We start from the raw sequence: 20437 nt of genomic DNA on the forward strand, positions 1-20437 counted from the left end.
TCTCTCTCTCTCTCTCTCTTATCTCTCGCTCTCTCTCAATCTCGTCTCTCTCTCTCTCTCTCTCTCTCTCTCTCTCTCTCTCTCTCTCTCTCTCTCTCTGCACGCGCCTTTTTTTACTTTAAAAAGGTTTATGCAAGGCAGTGTAGCCACATTAACATTGATTATTGATTATTATTTATTTTACTTAAGTATAATTTATGATGATTATTTTTTATGTTCTGATAAGTCACCTACAGTCTTTAAAAAGCTTGTGATACAATTAATGTTGTCTGCTTGTTCTGATTAAGTCAGAGAAACATTTAAAATGATCAATTTATAAATGCTAATTATTTTTCATTGCTGTGCTGTACACTGTGATTAATGACTGAATAGCCCTATTGATTACATATGGGGGAAATCCTGAAAATTAGATTTGTGAAAAACTGAGAAAATATAAGAGAAGTGCAGTTTGATATTCACAAAGAGACTAAATCAATTATGCATGGGATAAGTCTTGGTATATCATCATTCTATTTTTGTTCCACACTGTTGGATTTTCAATTGGAAATGTTCTGACTTTTCCCAAACGTGTGATACATTTTGGATAAAGTCTTGTCATGCTTTCTAGTATCTATTCATATTTTAATGTTTTTTATCTCATCATTGGGGTTTAATGTAATGGGGTTCAAAATCAGAGATTGCTAGTAAGAATGCCTCTTCAGTAGGTTATAATAAAAAAAATCAATTGTAAGCATATCTATTTCAGTGGACTATTTCACAAAATGTTTTTATTTTTGTAATAGCTTTGGTATGTCCTTCTTTTGTAAGATGAATGTTCAAATTTTACATTTTCGTTTATTGTGAAGTTTATACTTGAAAGGCAAAATCCAAGATTTTCAGATTTTTGTAGACTTTGAATCCAACTTTTTTGTACACTTTGAAAAAACCTGGCTGTAAATATGGCAAGTGTTGGATTCAAAGGCATTGGAATGTCCTGAAAGTAAAAAGCATAATCATAACTATAGTTTCATGTATAACCTACAACTGTTGTGGTGAAAATAACGATCTTGCAGTTCAAAAAATCTCTCAAAGAAGAAGAAGGTCCAGGTGTCAAAGAGTTAACTTTATTTCCTCGAGTCAAACAAAGTGAGATGGTCCAAGTCATCTGAAAACCAAGTGTTTTCCAGTCTACAGTTATAGTAAAACTTCTGAAAGGTGGTCCTTTCTAAAAACCAATCATGAAATTTCCTGTTATCTCTTATTTTTTTCCTGTCCTCTTTCATCCGTTTCTATTGGTGGTAAACCAATCTTCGTGTATTTTTTATATATAAATCCTCTCCCACCACAATTATGTCATGGTCATCATGACCTGTTTCCCCTTCTTCACCTCCTTCTCTTGTCTTTAACTGTGGCAAAACTGTGGCCTTGCTCAATGTAGATTGTAGTCATAGTAACGGGGCGGAACATGCCCAGATTTGGTCATACTGTAGGGTTGGGGCCGGAAAAAGTCCCCAGATTTCATAAACACTGCCAGATATCAAAAACACAGCAAAAACAAAGACATATCATGAAATTCCTCCATACAACTCCAACTGAATAAGCTACAGCCAATTACAGAACCAATTACAACATTAATGAGAGTGGACGCTTGGAAATGTTCTTCGCGAGCACTTAAAAAGTGATCTCCGCTCTTGGGAGGGTGGCTCACATTTAATCTTTACGGGCAATTCATTACCCCAAAGCTTTTGAAGATAATTTCAGATATAATGAAAGTCTGTCAGTTGAGTCAGAACATCAAATGTTTGCACAGTTAGTGTCTGACATTATTTCAGACTGAAGCAGAGTTGAGGGAGGAGAAATTACTTTCCCTCGAGGCGAAGGACTCTTATATAGTCTCCAGTGGTCTTTGTTGTCTGTTTACACGGTAATTGAAATGTTCCTAAACCTCTGCCCTACCGTATTCTTCCCCTTTCCACTGTTTCCCATTCCCCTGTCTGTTCATTTCTCTGTTCCTCATTTTACCCCCCCACTTCCAGTTCCTCTCCTGCTCTTTGTTGTTCCCCTACTTGCTTTATTTCCCTCACATTGCCTGCAGAGAAGAGGGATTCAGGCACTGGAACTTATTTGTGTGGTAATCATCTCCTGCACCTCACTAGCACACACTGCATAGATGAATCTGTGGCTCTGGTATGTCTTCCATTCTGCTGAGAAGCCTGACGTTTTCTTCCAACGCTGCTTTTTTACCAAACCAAAAAGATGTGCAGATACTGTACTGTATATCTGTCCTTCCATCTCTAGGAAATATATATGTTGTTCGGGTCACTGCAACGGCTGTATGTGTAGGACATTAAATTGAGTTCATAAAGAGTCACTTCATGCAGCAATTTTTCTTTTACGAAATACAGAATAACCATTTTCGGTGCCGAATGCATCTCTAGGTTGTGCTGAGCAGGATCGTGATTGAATACCAAGACTACCTTGACCCTTTCTAATTTACAAAAAAAATGTTCTAATGCGTTACCTTTATCACAAAGGGAAACACAATCTTAAAGACCCTGTGAAATTTATTGACAAGTTCAATTTTCTTGCCTGTCCTGACCTACAGTATTTCCTATTAAAAAGGGTGGTTTGGGCATGACACATGAAAAAGGCTCATTCAGTTTTTGTAATAGGCAATAAGCTTTAATTAAGTCGCAGATGTGAAACATTGTGGATGGCAAGATAAAGAAGTAATTTTCTTGCTTATGTAATTTTTATAGAGTTTTTTTTGTATTTGTCGAGTACATATCAGCCAACTCTAACTTTATTACGGTTTAGATCAGTCATCCTCAATTGGCGGACTGCGGTCCGGATCCGGATCTTTGCTTCATTCCATCCGGACCGCGAGACGTTTGACTATTTTGGTTGTTTAAATTGAGCCGTGCGAGAACAGAGAATCACATCACACGCGCTCTCAGGAACGTTTATGTAATTGATCATGTCCTCTAATATCTTTAACTAGCGCCAAACACGCTGCTTCTCTGCCGCCAAAGACATGAAGAGCAGCAAACACGTGCTTATTTTAACAACAGTAGTGCAGACACGCAGAGCAGGTAAATGGACACAACCGTAAACAAAATGCAGCAAAAATTAAAGCATTTGTATCTGTCTGTCTGTTTACTGTTTGCTATATGTCTCCAACCTTTCAACCAGATTTGTGATATTTTATTAACCATAACGTTTTTATCTACATTTAGCATTATTGATCAGCATGTAAACATTTGTGACCCTGTGAAAACCCAGGCTAAAGTCTCATAATCTAATTGATTATTAGATAACAACCATCAAAGATTAATTTCAAGCATTAATTTCACCACGATTTTGGAATTATTCAGTCAATATTGAAGAAATTGTTATATTTTCAAAGAATATTCTGTAGGATGATTTTATAAAGGACTTTTGCTGAGTTTTCACAAGCAGGGTCACATTTTGTAATGAACAACGTTCCAATTGGGAAATTATTTAAAGCCACTGAGCCTACAATACATACTGTGGATATCAAAATATAAAATAAATGGCCTGATCAAAGATCATATCTTTTATACAGTATATACATTATATCCAACTGGGCTAAATTGATTAAATATTTATTTATTTTCAAAAAACATATTGTCCGGACCTCCGTTTGGAAGAAAATATAAAGACCGGACCTCTTGGAACTTTAATTGAATACCTCTGGTTTAGATGTTAGACAATAAACTGGCTTGTTTTGATTCATTGTGACCTTTAAGTGTTTTGGCTATAAGATGTACAGATACTGTAAAAAAAATTAGGTCTGTTTGAAAAAAAAACGTAAGCGCTAAATGTTAATGAAACAGATGGTTGGTTTGACAGAATTTTAGATTGTGAACATGAAATACTTTCCTTCTGGTAGAGTCCTCGTAAAAACGTAAAATACTTTTCTCCACCTCTGTCTTGCAGTTGCTCATTATTTCAGAAAGGCAACAGCATCTTTACACTACACTGTTTTCCAGTTACTATTTTTACATTGTATGTCCACATGGCCTTTCGGTCTTGAGTCACATTTTAACAGTAAAGGACTGACCTAGAACATTTTATTATGGGTGCGGTGACAAACCACAAACGTGCTCGTATTATTTAATTTAAAGCATTTTTCTGTTTGTGTAAAAAATTACAAACGTCATTTGAGGCAATTTGCAACTTTGAAAATTGCATTTCGAAATATTTGCCTAAATAAACAGTATATCATTTTTAGTCGAGTCTGGAATTGCTGATCTTGTACTAGATCTGATGCAATATGTTCAGGTGTATTTGCAGCATGTAATATTTATCTGGTACAGTACTGTAGGGTGTTTTAAGTGTGAATGGATTTGGTTGTTTACACCTTGAATAGTCTTCTCTGGATTCTTTGATTACTTTCATCTGCAGAGCAAATTAAACGGCAGACAACATGCTGGGCTACAGTATCGATTTGCTTACTCAGCCCCCTTTCTCTTCAAAGCCTGGGGACAAATTATGTTTTAAAAAGTAATACCTTGAAATAGAATTATCCTAGGGCAATACAGGGGATTTCGATAAAATTGGGTGTCGGCCGGCTGCACATGACATATCTATGGTGAGGCACCCTTGAACTTACATTCAGCCTCATATCACCCTCTGTTGGAAGTTTTTGAAGTGAGGAGCTCAATTGTACCAAAAACTTTATCTGTGGCAAATGTAATATAGTAAAACAATCAAACCCAATCTAGCTCCTGGCTGGGTAGAAGGGAAGCTATTGTCATGGCATATTAGGTTTACAGTGGACAATGCATTAATTGTGAAATAATTATTACGTATTACTAAATCGTAAACAGCTCCAGGTCAGAGTTCATGGTGTTTGTTCAGTTTATGGCCGTATGAGTCAGTCATGCACACCAGTGCTAATGCACCAGAGCGTTTTATAGTGAATGTTGTGCCTGAATGGAAAAAAAGGAGGCTGGGGCTAGTTGTTACACAGTAAATGTTTCTCGGGATGGGCGTACTTTTGAAAGTCTGTGCACACAGTAGAGGTAATTATTGGACTGCTACAGGACTGAGCCTCGGCTATATGAAAGCAACTGAACCTTTCCTATTTTATAATTTTATGATAGTATGATAGTTATGATTTTGCACTAGCTGGGATGGCGATCCACTACATACAGTATTACAACGATTCAATCACCTGCAATGTGACTGCAAGGTCTTGCATTTCAATGCTGTTCAATAACATCGCTGTATAAAATGTATGAACACAATGAAGCATTTTTTGTTTTAGATGTTACAAACTACAGTGCTGATGATAAAAAGAAGATGGATAAATGAACAAATGCAACATACTGTACAAAGGGGTGTTTTTATATAAATTCTAATCTTTGAACATTTTTAGGATTGTTTCTCTTTATGGATGGAAAATAATTACAGACAAAATCTCTTTAAAAGATATTTGACTTGATAAATTATATTTGGGTTCATTCTCTGGCGACTTAAAAGACTTAAAGTCCCAGATCATTTTTACTTCCGTATTTTGACGCATTTCCGAGTGAAATGGAATTTTCAATGAGAAAATTTGTGAGCGTGGCTTTCGTCTTTCTGTGCGATTTGATGTATGAAAACAGCCGTTGCATATTGAAATTGAACTGGCAGCAGAAGTTAACGGATGCTCCGCTCAAGCTGTATGCCCAAAACATACGTCATCAAAGATGGATAGTCATTACAGGACGGAAGTGCATTTTCAGATTTTAACTAAAGATTATGAGGCCACATGTTTTTTAAAAAGAGATTGACCCACATTGATAAACTATTTACAATAAACGCTGCAATATTTCATGAAAAAATAGGCATTGTAATTTTTTATTTCACTGGGACTTTAAATCGAAAGTAGGCCTCTATGTAATTTCTATAACGTATGGGCACCAAACAGACTTAAACAAATAATTCCGACCACATTAACTTGCGTGTTTGTCAAGTAAAAAAAAATAACATAAGGGGCAATTCACATTTCGCGCAAATAGAGAGCAATGCGGTCGCGACTCGCATACGGTGCGGCGCTCACATTTTTCTAGGTGCCGCATCGAGATGAGATAGGTCACCTTTACAGAGAGCCTAGTCTCTAGTCATTTGACAGAGAAAGCGGCGCGGCTCGAGTTTTCCGTGTGGTTTTAGACATGAAATTTGAATCGCTCCTAAGGGTGTTTAATGTGTTGCTATATACATCAGGAGTAACTAATAGTAAATTAAAGTGCATTATCTGATGTAATTATATAAAAATATACACAAACACATTTATTGTCGAAAGCCTGAATTTTTTTGCCAAAGCTGACCTGACATCTCTGCATTAAAAATCATTATTGTAGACTTACTGTAGCTATTGAGACAATAACGCTATTTTAGTCCCTGGGTTTTTATGTACTCATATTTTATTCATTTCTAACAAAATCTTTAACTAGGAAGCTTGGGGACCAATGCAGATTTTATGTATTTCAGTGTGTTGTATTGTGTTACTTTGGTTACAACTACAGTATTATAAAAAATATGATGATATTACAATTTTAGTTAAGGAGGGCAGAAAAATACTTCCACTGCACTCAACAAAAGAAATCTATAGTTTAACTTTTGACTATAACAATGCTATTACCATACAACGCTTATCTACTAGTTCTAATATCCTAGTCATTATTATTGAGATTATTGTTTAGAGACAATTAGAATTCATCAAGAAACTACAGATAGAGTCCAGTTAGTACACTTATTTAATACTTTTAAAAAATATATAATGAATATAATGCTATTTTATCATATTGTATAATGATATTTTATAATAAGAATGTATTAGAAACTTTTTGATATCCAAAATATTGATTATTTCAATCCCATGTATCTTGGTCATGATGAAACTTTAGTTTTACAACTACAGTATGGTTTGAATTAATGCATGTCCCATATGCTGCAATATTAAGCATTCAACACAGACGATCATATTTTTCATCATATCTGCTCTGACCATGTTATAGAATGGCTGCTGACTTTCCCACTGGACAGCTCTATCTGTTATGTGAAAATAACAGTTTCATGTAAATGCAGTTATGTCAAAATATGTAACATGAGAATGATTTACAACTCGATGTCAGTGAAGAGAATCTTAAATTCTCATTCCTTGATGACTTACTGCCTTTGCTAAGCACTACTGTCGAATAGCGAAGAGATCGTTTCTCCTCTTTTTTTTTTTCCCCCTCTAGCTTTGCAGTGGGTTATATTTTTGTAGAACGACGAGAGTGTTTGACTACCATCATTATTTTGGTTTTGCTTCAGGGAGTTTAAAAAATAATTTGGTTTCTGCGTGCTGGATAATTATTGGTAATAGTGGTTTTCTCTTCAGGTTTATAATGTTTTGTGCTGACATACTGCCAAGTGCCGGTTCTTTAATTACAACCTGTGTAGTTGCATGAGTTGTGATTAACCTTTGCTGGGTCAAGCATGACTGCCTCTCTATCTCTATATGCTTTACTGCTCACAGCATGTACTGTTCTGTTGAAACCAATATTCCACTTGCCCATAGTACAGGCATTTAGTCAAACAGAATTTTGATTCTAGGCTTTTTCCACCTGCAGTATTTTGCTTTTGGTAAAAAAATAGGCAGTTGTGGCCTAGTGGTTAGAGAGTCGGACTCGTAACCAAAAGGTCACCGGTTCGATTCTCAGGGCCACTGACCATAGTAGCGACTGATGTGCCCTTGAGTACGGCACCTAACCCCCGTTTGCTCCCTGGGCAGCTGCAGTGATAGCTGCCCACTGCTCCGGGTGTGTGTGTTCACGACTTGCAGTGCGTGTGTTCACTACTCACTAGATGGGTTAAATGGAGAGGTCACATTTCAGTTATGGGTCACCATAACTGACAAATAGGTCACTTTCACTTTCATCCTGTGCTTTTCTTAAAACAAAAATAATTCTGACTCTTTATTTATAAATAGAGGTCATATCACATTTACTGTATATCAAATATTACCTTATATCATCATGGCAAAAAGATTATTTTAATATTGGATTTAACTTCACACTAAAACAAATCTAAACACTAAAAACACTTCAGCTTCGGTTGTTTTGAGCACTGAATATTCCTTTTACCTTTAGCCTACCACATCCCTTTTTTTTCAGTGGGTTTCCCATCAACCGCATTTAGAAAATTGACATGTGCAGCTTTGACTTCTCTCCATTTGTATGCAACGTCCTTATGAACAAGAGACGTTTGTCTGCTTTCGTTGATTTATCATTGTTGGGATGGTTTAAAATACATGGCAGAGGATCCATTGAGCCTCATTTGATGTTGGACTGAGTAGGATTTTGCACCACTAATGCGTTTTTAATGGAAGCAGGTTTAAGTATGGGTGGAGAGGTTAGCTAACGGGGCCTAGCATGAGCAGTTTCAAAACTATGGACGAGGCACAGTAATGGACACTCATCAATGCTAAATGATAGAATAGAGTTTAAATTAATATATGCAATCATTTGTGCAGTATTTCGAGTTCAATGCCCACCAGAATAATAATCATTGCATACTATCTGAAAGCTAGAAATGCAGATGGTGTTTCATATTGCAAATCATGGATGGATGAAAACTGGCTGTTTAGTTCACAGGCAGCAGACCAACACAACTTACTGGAATAAAAAAAATAAAACCACCCAGCAAAATAGCCGTATGTAGTTCTTGTTGGCATATTGTGTCGAACTGTCCAATGTAAAATCTGGGCAAGATTTGTGGAAACCACTGCTGTATTTTGCCATCCACGTACTGTAGCAGGCCGTTTACCATAAAAATTGGTATCGTGCTCTAAAACATTCCACTTCAAACATTTCTTAAGGCTTTTGGATTTTTGAATTGGATTGTCCCCATGTTGGTCAAATGTCCAAAGGTGTTCATGGCCAGCATATTCAGAGCCCTCACCAAACCAATTAATTCAATTTCAGTGAAACTGCAGCGAACACACAAAAGCTTGAAAAACCTCTCAGCAAGACTCAAAATCCAGCTAAGCTTATTCAGAAACTCATAGATCCATTCTCAGCAGGTGGGTTTCTTTGAATAGTAGATATGAGGGGACTGGTCTTAATACCACACTGTGCCGGAAACACTCTAGTCTCTGCTGGATTTAGATTACAGAACGTTCGACTAAGGTCTATGCCGGCAGGACTGACGCAGAGCTCAGAAAACACACCTGACAATAAGGTGGATTAATGCAAGAAGCATACCGATAGAGTCGTGGACAATTACAAGCCGAGGTAAACGTTTCTAATCACGTCACGTCATAACAGCTGTCGGTTCCATTAATAGCAGACATGTTCTCACTTGATAAAGTCTGCGGATTTGAAGGACAAGTCAAAGCAGGGTTTTATTAATGAGCCATTTGTTCCCTAAGGTATCACCATATCAGAGCGATTAACAAAAACTTTGCGCAACTTAAAACAGCATCAGCGAATCGCCGTTTTTATTATACCGGTCGTATTAATAGGCCGACGTATCTTCATTCATGTTGACACTAATGAAAGGCGATTATTTTGAATGATTTCAGTTTAATCACTTGAGATCATTAGAACCCACTGCTCAACTTCTCTGTTGTACTCATGAAAAAAAGATGAAGCAAATTATTTAAACCTCGCCAGAGCTAATTACCTTGTTGTCATAATGATGCAGAAGGACCCGCGCATTTGATGTATACTGAGAGACAGAGCGAGAGAATAGGAAAGGCTGGAAAACAAATCGCCTTTGGTTCTTTATCATGCAGCGCCTATCGCTCAGGTGAAGCGATAAAAACCTCACTCTCATTCTCTATAAAACTCCCTTCAATGGCCTGGCCCGGAGCCTAGCGTTAAATCAAGCAAACAGAGCGATGCTCTGACGCCGAAAACTTCTCAATAACAGTGTGCCGGGCTGTGAGAGAGTAAACATGATTATTTATGCCATTTGTGGCTACCAATGTTTTGAAAGTATCTTAAATGAAAACTTATAGAGTGACCTGTTGTTTAGTATTTAACGCTGAAGTGTGTAATTTCTGCGCCACTAGCTTCACCAAATGGGATCGTAAAAAAATAATAGCGGTGTGGAGCCTGTGCTTACAATTTCTGAGCAGAATTCAACAGAAAACGAACAAACGTGCAATCACAGGGTTTTGTCATAACGCACAATGATAAATGATTAGCCGTGGAAAAAAAAAAACTTTCGGTTATTATCTTTTGTTCAAGGCCCCATTCCTGTTGGTTAATCATTGCTTATTACAAAAGATAGAAGAAAAATATTGTCAGGCTCTCATAAAAAAAGATTTTGCCAAAAGGAGCACTGAATGTAATATAACCGTGATGTAAAACTTCTGTGTAACTCGGACTGAGAAAGGGAAACCAAAAAAAGAAACTTACAAATCAAGTCAAATTAATTAGAATATTTGACAACAAGAAGAAAGGTAAGATCATTCAGCTACCCCCTCAGGCCACACATATCAGTTCCTCATTGTGCACCCTGGTGCTCCACAACACAAGTGATCTATTGCAGGCAGTAGACTGAAGCGTTCATTTGAGCTGTGATGATGATGGAGGTAGAGGCAGCCAAACAAATAAATGTTGTGCTTATGAGCAGTTGAAGTTACGCATAATAGCATACGTTATGTTGCTTTCACTTATAACTGCAAATGCAGCCATTGTATTTTGAATCTATATGTGACCCTGCCTGTGAAAACCTATCTAAAGTCATTTTTTTGCGATTTACCACGTAAAATCATCTCACATAATGTAAAAAAATGTTATGGGAAAATATAACCTTGATATATTTAATATTGACTAAGTATAGACTAAGTGAGCAGGGTCATGTCAAAGACTGAATTCAATGTTATACAGAAAAGCCAATTTTCAGTATTTTTTGTGCAAACTGTTAAAATAGTTTCAATAAAATCATTCTTTTCAGTATTTAAAATGATTCATTTCAGTATTTTCTGTATCTTGAAATCTATTATAGTATGTCGTCATTTTCATCATTCGTCATTATGGCTATGACTACTTTGATGCTTTTAATCTCATACTGTAATTAGATTTTGAGACTTTCGCCTGGCTTTCACAGACTGGGTCACATATGCAATAGGGGTGTGGCGAGAAACTTATCTCATGAGAAGAGACACGAGACTGGGTTCACGAGAACGAGACAAGATTTTTAGACTTTAAGAAATCCTCAATGATGAACTATATAGGGGAAAATAGTATTTTATTCACCTTAACACAAAATGCAAAAATATGTAGGCATTATAAAAACAACTTGTACATTATGAAACACATTAAACTTCTTTTAATGAATTATATTATGCAGTAATAACCAATATGTAAACACTGCAAAATATTTGTCACAAACTCAAATGACAGGCAGTAATTGCACAAAATTTATGCTTTGTTTTCTTAACAGGTGCAGCTTTTAGTAAAGAGCTGTGGTTGTTTTCTCTATATGCTTTTGCAAGTGCTCGTGTTAGCAGAGGTGGCGATCACATCACACTGTCAATCCTCCTTCCTCCACTGACCGAACCCTCATAGCCTTCAGAGCAGTGTTAATTTTGACAGCAAATTTTGATTTAGTTTTAGTCATAGTCTTTTGACGAAAATGCAATTTAGTCTTAGTCACATTTTAGTCAACCCCATCATTTTAGTTTTAGTCTAGTTTTAGTCGACGAAATATGAAAAACATTTTAGTCGAATAAATATACATTATATTTAGTCTACTAAAATCTAAATGGTTTAAATCATTTACTTGGTGTAATTAAATGTTCCATACAAAGATTCAGCTGTTTTGACATAATTTACTTCACCTTAGAATGAAATTAAACCAGGTCATTACCTTTATTTTTCAGAAAAGTTCAGTAACTAGATTTGCATTGTTGGAACACAGAATATTAGACCATGAACGACATGTTCCAGTTCATTCAATCCCATTTGACTCAAATTACTCGTTAAGTAGGGCGTGCTCATTCAGTTCATTCAACCAATGAAACGCTCTGACAGGCCTCACGCTCAAAGGCTATTGGCTCATGGCATGTCTTTTTGAAGAAAGAGCTGCACTGTCTTTGTTTGAGACAGCAATGAATGAGAAATAGCTTTCAAAAAGACATATTATATAAATTGCATTACATTTCTTTAGTCATGCAAACATGTTACATATTTGGTTGGAATGTACAGTTTGACTCACTTCATCACTTCTATAATCAGTAGAGGACAGCGCTGGTTTTCTTTTGGCTGACTTTATGTTGCATTTCACGTTATGCAGCAGCTCGTGTTAATTTAACATTGGCATATAAAAACCTTTGAGCTTGCCTTCGTAATGTGTTTCGTGGTTACTCGCCTGCAGTCGCGCTTCAAGTTTGCGGCGTTTTACTGGCGATCGTGAAGGAAAATAAGACGCTTTGTAAACCGCGTGTAGACACAGAATACATGTGTGTGCTTCCTCTTCTCCCAGAGACTTCTCTCTTCCGTTTATATGAGATAAGCAGCACGTGCGCGCAAACTGATGTCCGCCAGGTGGGACAAGAATATTTTCGTCTTGTTTTTATTAGTTGACGAAAATGTCAGTATTTTTATTACAGTTTTCGTTATAATGCATTCATTTTTATTTAGTTATCGTCTCGTTTTCGTCAGTGAAAACATGTCGTTAACGAATACTTTTCGTCATAGTTTTCGTTAACGAAATTAACACTGCTTCAGAGAAACAGTTAAAACTACATAAACACATCATGTTTTATGCTAACATTGCACATATGTAAGAGACAGATGATCCGTTTTTGAAGAGGTTTGGCTGTGAATGTATTTAAAATAACGTAATGTGAACTTGCAATTGCTATACTCTACTTGTCGTACAGACAGCTCAGCTGCTGTTCAGCCGTGCGCTGCACGAACCGCTGTAAACACTAGTCCTTTATACGCGAAGTGCTGCAGATGCAAGAGACGCGCGTGAACGTTGAAACCCGCCCGTCTAGCGTGTGTTTACATATAAAAACGGTGGAAACAGTAATAAAAACAGGTCGCACCACAACAAAATGTGCACTCACACAAATGCTCCCAAATATATTTGGAAGTCACACAGGTTACATTTATGGAGCATATGCGACTAAAATGGTCGCAATTTTGAGCCCAGCACTCCATCATGCCTATTGCGTAAGGAAATTGACACATCGGATCTCGCGAGATCTCGTCACACCCCTAATATACAAACATGTTACACCAACCAGCATTGGCCTAACTAGCTGGTTTATTTAGGGTTTGTGAATTCCCAGCATGGTTTGCACATTAAATGTTTATATGGTAAATATCATTAAGGTTTTATTTCACTGTTTTATTTTATACTGTCATTGTTGTCATTACCATTGCTGCAAGTTTGTCGTGTGCTGATGTTCCAGTTCCTCTTTTAACTTTATTGATGCGTTTGTTAATGGTCTTCGATACTAAGGTGTAGGTGTATTTTGTCTTGAAACATCTTTTGTGTTGGAAGAACTGTTTGCTTTTGTGGAAAACAGTCATTTGAAACCGCGCAGGAATGCAGATAATGGCAAACCACACTTTGTTGCTAATTAAAAACTGAAAACGATCTGTAGTTGCTGTGATAATAGTTTATCGGTTGAATGAAACATTTAGCTTGTAGTGAACAAACAAATCCAAGTTGGCTACACAAAGTATTACAGAGAACAATTACTATTGCTTAGAGAACTCAAAGATCTTAATTCAGCAAGTTAAATTTTGTAATTTTGTTTTTTTGAGAATGTGTTTGTGCAATTATGCAAGTTCTTTATTGAAATATCTCCTTTAAGCAATATCTTTAACCAATAACAGTGGAATACAATATTATAGTTAGTAGCTGTATTGTGAAAGCTTACTAAAGAACTGCCTTTGGGGGCAAACACAACAGATTTAAACAGTAGGTCATATTGCATTTCATCCATCATTTTTTTGTGTTATTGACGATTTGGCGGAGTCTTATCACTGTGCCCAGACTATTGTTAGGAGCAAGAGACAATCACAGTAATCGGGCCTGATCATCTCCCATCCTGGATAAGCCATTTTTCTCAGTCTAAGCCTGAGAAACCCAAGATACTGTGTTCTGCTTCTGGACATCCTCCGGGGCATTTGATATATTCTCCTGTGCACACTTAGTGTCTGGGACTGTACAAAAATAAATCTGAGCAAGCTAGTTCACATCCCTATAAATGCAACTCAATTTTGGTGTAGGCAAAGATGTGCTGTGCTATACATTTGTTCAGTGTTCTTCTAATTATTCATTATTTACTGTTTTTCTTTAAATTTTCTTTAGACCCATGCGAAAACGAGGACATACATTAAATTTGTTTATAGAAAAAGTGATATCTCTTATTCAGCCAGTTTGTATAGATGTTTGACAAACTGTCTGTGCTTTAGGCCTAACTTTAGGACCAATAGTGGGATGTACGGTACACGCTGTGTTCTCTCTTACCAGCTTTGTCACTTGCTTGCTGTTATAATAATTTAACTTAATGAACCTCACTACATTTAAATAGGGCAATTTCGATGAATACTGGGAGCCCATTTGAATGGTTTATATTGTATTACCGAAATGCTTTAAATGCCTCTCTGCTCTTTTATTAGCCCCTTTTATCCATCTTAGGGACTCTGGCTAGGTTTAGAATTCATTTTCATGTGACGCTGCGAAAAATCCCCAGGAACAGAATGTTTTCAGTCTTTCATTTAAGGTGGATGTTGCCCATTACAGCAAAATGAAAAGTACAGCCACACCTACACGGTATCTACACTCTTGAAGAGGGAGCTTCAAAAGGTTCTTCGATGCCATAGAAGAACCTTTTGGTTCCATAAAGAACCTTTAAGAACCTTTCTGTTTCACAAAAGGTTCTTTGGGGTTATAAAATTATTAAGGTTATAAAAAAAGTAAGAAAGAGATGGTTCTTTAAAGAACCTTTGACTGAATAGTTCTTTGTGGAACCAAAAATGGTTCTTCTATGGCATCGCTGTGAAGAACCTTTTAAGCACCTTTATTTTGAGAGTGCATATATGCTTGTTTTTTCCGGTATGAAGATACTGAAAAAGTGATGGAAAATGTCTGCAAAAGGGCAAATTCTGTCAATGACCGGCACTTTTTGTTGCAAAGCACAGTGGGAAACATTTCATTATCAACCATTTATGAGAAAACAGCAGTTGATAGACAGAAATGTCAACTCTCGCTACAATCAGACAGTGTGAATGAGTTGTTTTCACACATATTCTTTTGTCCTATATGCATTTAAAGCCATCATAAAGAAACGTACCTCTTTATGGCACCTTAATGATGAGGACTGACCCATTGTGTTCAATAGATATGTAACTATTCCCAATAGACAACATTTGTCTAAATATAATGGTTTTATAAGATGTTTATATACATAAAAAGTAAGAAAAAAGTAAATTGTACTAAATTCATAAAACTGTCCTTGAATGTTACTGTCAATATAAAAACTGATGAAATTGGAGTACATGCCTTTTTATATTCATTTATATTTAAAAATGCCAATGTGGCCATTTTTGCTAATGTATGCATTGGAGTTGAGAGACGTTGCCATTTTGCATGTTTATGACATGCATGTTTTTCAATGAGAAAGTGAGTGCTGGATCAGCTGTGGGGCATGATTCTTACTTGTAGATGTCTACAGAGAAATCCTCAGGCTGACAGACGCATCACGATACCTCTGAGAAGCTTTTACAGGCTTGTAGAGCTGAAAAACATGACACATTCGCACTGCAAGGCACGAGGCCATATTCACCTTCACATGCACGGAAGTTTTACATACTGGTGCTGAACGTACCAAGCTTTTTTAAATTTGAATAATATTTTAAAAAATACAGTTTTTATTTAAAGATAATGCAGAAATGCGTAATCCGTTTTATGGCAGGTATGGTCACCATCTTAAAAATGATCATACAGCACATGTATGTTACATATACCTTGATGTCTTACATCTCGCAGTAGAGTTAAGAGAGCATACTGTATATGAAAAAAAACCTCTGGATATTTTGGCATATGTAAATTGCTGCGAAAGATCGACGAGGAGAAAGATTTTTGACGAAACAATTACAACGGGTGTCATATCTTTGAGAAGATGTGGCAGGGGCGGAGTTACTTCTGGCACAATGAGCTTGACACGAAATCAAATGAAAAGGTATTATTATCTAAAGGTGACAAACTGCGAAAACATTAGATCAAACAGACGTGCTTTTCTGCCCCAAAGCCTTTGACTAATAAAGCCTCATCAGTCATATGAATTTCACTGCCATCTGCTACTCCGTGTCACGGTGGCAGTAAAAGCAGACCACCTTCGGTCTCATAAATATGCTGCAGAGTTATCATCACACAGGGACTTAGCGTGAATGAAATGAGATTTGACTTGGAACGAAGCCTGAGTTTGCCTTCTGTGTCACAGGAAGAATGCTGATGCACCTACTGACATGAAATCAGCGGTGGCGGAGGGGGATCTCATTAAAGATCAGCCCCCATAAAGTCTTTCTCAACTCAAGACCAGCGCTGCTGTGAGCCGGTTTTGAAAAGAATGGATTGCGAAGCACATTGTGTGGGTAGCAAAGTTGTTGTTATTGACAAATTCTTTTGTTCCTTTGTTTTGTTTTTTTAGCAAGCCTTGATTTTGGAACTGAGTTGCATTTTAACATACTTTTCTTTGTTTCTAATGAATTTGTTGCTTTAGGCAAATGGAGGCTTCATAACTACATGACGTATAAAGAGACAGTTTACTGTAGACTCTTAAAAACTTCAAATCATCTTAAAATTAAAATTTTATATTACACAATATATATATATATATATATATATATATATATATATGCTTTTCTGTGGCTCAGTGGTTAGAACATGGGACTAGCAATGCCAAGGTCATGGGTTCGATCCCAGGGGATGCACATAGTCAGAAAAACAAATGTATAATACAATGCAATGTAAGTCGCTTTGGATAAAAGCGTCTGCCAAATGCATAAATGTAAATATATATACAGTATGCACTAATATGCTTTTCTCTGTCTAGTTAAGGACAACACATTTTGTGTCTTTTTCTCAGATTTATGTTGTCCTTTTTTATTTAACACAGAATCAACACAAAATAACACACATTGTGTTAAAATTTTGTAACACAAAAAAAATTGTTTTTGGAGTCTAGGGAGCTTGGGGCTAGTTGTCACCCTTGTTACACCCTCAAAAACACATTTTGTGTTGACTTTATGCAAAAGAAATGAAAGGGACTACACAAGTTAAAAGTAACACAAAATGTCTTGTCCCAGAAATAACACAGAGATGTGTAATGTGTGGTTTTAAGAGTGTACTGCAGTCAATATTTCTCAAAATTGTTTACTTAATTTTTTATTCGCTTTACATAGAAACATAGCTTTCTATGTATAAAAAAATTCTCAATAGTTTTGCCCAGATAAGAAAACTGTTAAATAAACAATTTTTTTAAAAATATTATTATACTGGACATAGTTAATTTATATTTACCAAACATATTACATCTATACAAAATTTACAGAAGTATTCTGACCTTTTCTAAACCTTTTGACTCAAACCTGCTTCCCTGTGTGACAATTAGCCCCGATCTTCTATCTTCCCATGTTCAAGAACAAAGTCAACAATGGTTGTAGGTGCTGTTTAAAGTAGCCTTGGGTTTTACGCGCACATAACCCAAAAAATGCCAGCCGCAATGCCAATCCTTGGCCTACTTTTCTTAAAGTTGCAGTGTCTTCTGAGTATTACCAGCCCAATGATTGATGCACCTATCAGTCACAGCAACATTCAAGTAGGCCATTGCACATGTTTGCCCTTCATCTGTCACAGCGCTGGTGTCATTAGGTCTCCTGAAGCAGGTGGGAGGAGCTTCCCTAGAGGATGGAGTCCCACAAGACATTGTACAGCAAGTGAACTACTGCAAACATGCTAAAATGCATTAGAAAGGAAAACAGACTGTTGTGAAGTTGATGCAGTTTATTGTGGAAAAAAAGTCACGTGAATAATGACTTCCATTTATAATACAAAAATATCATGTGGCTCCAGAAGTCTTGGTACAGTATGTAGCGCACCACCCTTATGGACTATTTGACTCGTAAAAGGGTTGGGTAAAGACTCCTTCTTTTTGTGTTTTACAGATAAAACGAAAGCTTACAGATTTGAAGTGGCATGAGGGTGAGTAAATAACAGAATTTTCATTTTTGGCTGAAAAAAAAAATGAAACGATCTCATTGTAATGATGTAGTGGGTGAAATTCTGAGCTGCAAGGTTGTAGCTCACATCTCGGCTAAAAAGGTTTAGGTGTGTACTCTCAACGGAACCCATAAGCTATTTACCCTTTAGCATGCAGGACATTTTACATTAAGTTGCTTTAGAAGGATTGGATAAAAGCATTTGCTACGTGATGCCGATCAATAGCTAAAGACATCCCAGCATGATATTCAAAACATGAATGAACGTAAGACAGTGACAGATCCTCTTAAGCCAATTCGATTAAATTGTCACGGTTTATTTTCATTTAAAAATAAAATTATTGAGAAAACGTCCTCTGAAAGGTTATGTGATATTGTTGGAATCTGTCAGATGATGTTGTCTACACCCAAAGCCCATGAGGTGACTATGATATGTGATGGTTTCTCCTCAATAAAATCCTGGATGTTACTGTGGTTGTACAAGCAGCATTTATGAGGCTATAAAAACTGCCATCTGTCATAGAGGTATGAAACGATTCTCTGTGGCGGGTTTGTCTTTCAGCAGAGACCTTTCAGAATCTCTGACACACTGACTCAGACATTAAAATGAGACTCGGCTTCAATGTGGTATTAGTTGTGCCTCCAAGATATCTATCTTTATTAGTATTTAAAAAAAGACTGAGAAATCTCTTGATAGGAGTTTAAATGAGAAAATTTTGACAATTATAGCACTTGATATTGACTTGACTTTTTTTATTTGTATTGAATGAACATTTTGACGACATGGTATTAAGAGCAGTTTTAGGGTCTTAGTGTACATGTACATGTGAGCCAGGCTTTGAATATATTAGAATGGGATATATTTTCACAATCTACAATCATTTTCTATTAAATCCTATTATCATCTAAAAATTTTGGATTTTCTGTAGCCCAATGTATATACACAAAAAATAAAGGTGCTTCACGATGCCATAGAAGAACCTTTTTTGTCTAAATGGTTCCATAATGAACCTTTAACATCCGAAGAACTTTTCTGTTTCACAAAAGGTTCTTTGTGGCAACAAAAGGTTCTTCAGATTATAGAAATGCAAGAAAGAGATGGTTCTTTAAAGAACCTTTGACAGAATGGTTCTTTGTGGAACCAAAAATGGTTCTTCTATGGCATCGCTGTGACGTGTAGACAGTCATGATATGATATACAGTAATTGGTTCACCAAATGTTAGGTTTGTTTAAGTGCTAGCAAGTGGTTAAAATGAGTGTTTCTGGGGAAGAATTTGAGGTCTAAATTGTGTCTCGAAAAGGATTTTTTGAAGACCTGCATTTGGTTTATTTCCCAATGTTTGCCAAAAGAGTTCATTTTTAGAGTTATATCTCTAAATATTTAGCAGTTCAGCACAGTTGGGTGGATGAAAAACAACCAATTGTAAGGATCGTAATTAAAACAAGATACACAAGCTAAATTGGGTTAATAGGAAAAAACACAAACATACTAACATACTAAAGACTACCTGATAAAAACATTCAGGGCTTTAATCCCCAAGAAAACCCATGGTGCCACCCTTGTATTGAATGGGGTGGTGGTGGTTCCAGGTTATTTTGAGAGGTGTTGGTCAGGGTGCTAGTCCTCCCACACCTGTCAATCAAAGTGGATGTAGAGCTCACCTCAAGCTGGCGTAAGGGGTGATCGACCTTCAGGCAGTGTCTATATTTGGGTTGTGTCTCATGCAGATTATGCCAAGGTCACGTCTGCTGCGTGACAAACACACAAGCCAGCAGATGTTGATACTACAAAAAAGAAAAATCATTCGCATTTAAACCTGAGTAAAGTGCTTTTCCGTTTGAGTACCAAAAAGTTGGTATATGTCAATGCAAAGTCAATTAAAAAAGAAACAATAGAAAAACAACATCTATACGGCAACACACACTATATACTGTATTCAGATTATTTTATCTTAAAGGAATCAATATTGACATACCAGCTTTATCCATATTTCTGTGGTAAAGATATAAAAATGATTGTCTTTTCGATGCAGTCATGTTTGTGGTATTTGAGAATAACTACCGCAAGCAGAGGCATGGAAGGATAAACAGCGTTTTCATTCCAGTATCTAATTCAAATACAGAAGCTGAGGAATCGAGTAACAATAAAACACAATGTTTGGGTGGAACAAACTCACCAAGGGAAAACAAAACGTTGATATGGAGTTATGTG

The 20437-nt window shown here is 36.5% G+C and overlaps 1 protein-coding gene across 1 annotated transcript in view; it reads left to right on the forward strand.

Annotated features, from left to right (window-relative positions):
• rgs18 (regulator of G protein signaling 18) overlaps positions 1–20437 on the forward strand; it is a 71128-nt gene that overhangs the window by 641 nt on the left and 50050 nt on the right. The window lies entirely within an intron of this gene.

Source organism: Triplophysa rosa, linkage group LG5, assembly GCF_024868665.1.
Source record: "Triplophysa rosa linkage group LG5, Trosa_1v2, whole genome shotgun sequence".
NCBI lineage: Eukaryota > Metazoa > Chordata > Actinopteri > Cypriniformes > Nemacheilidae > Triplophysa > Triplophysa rosa.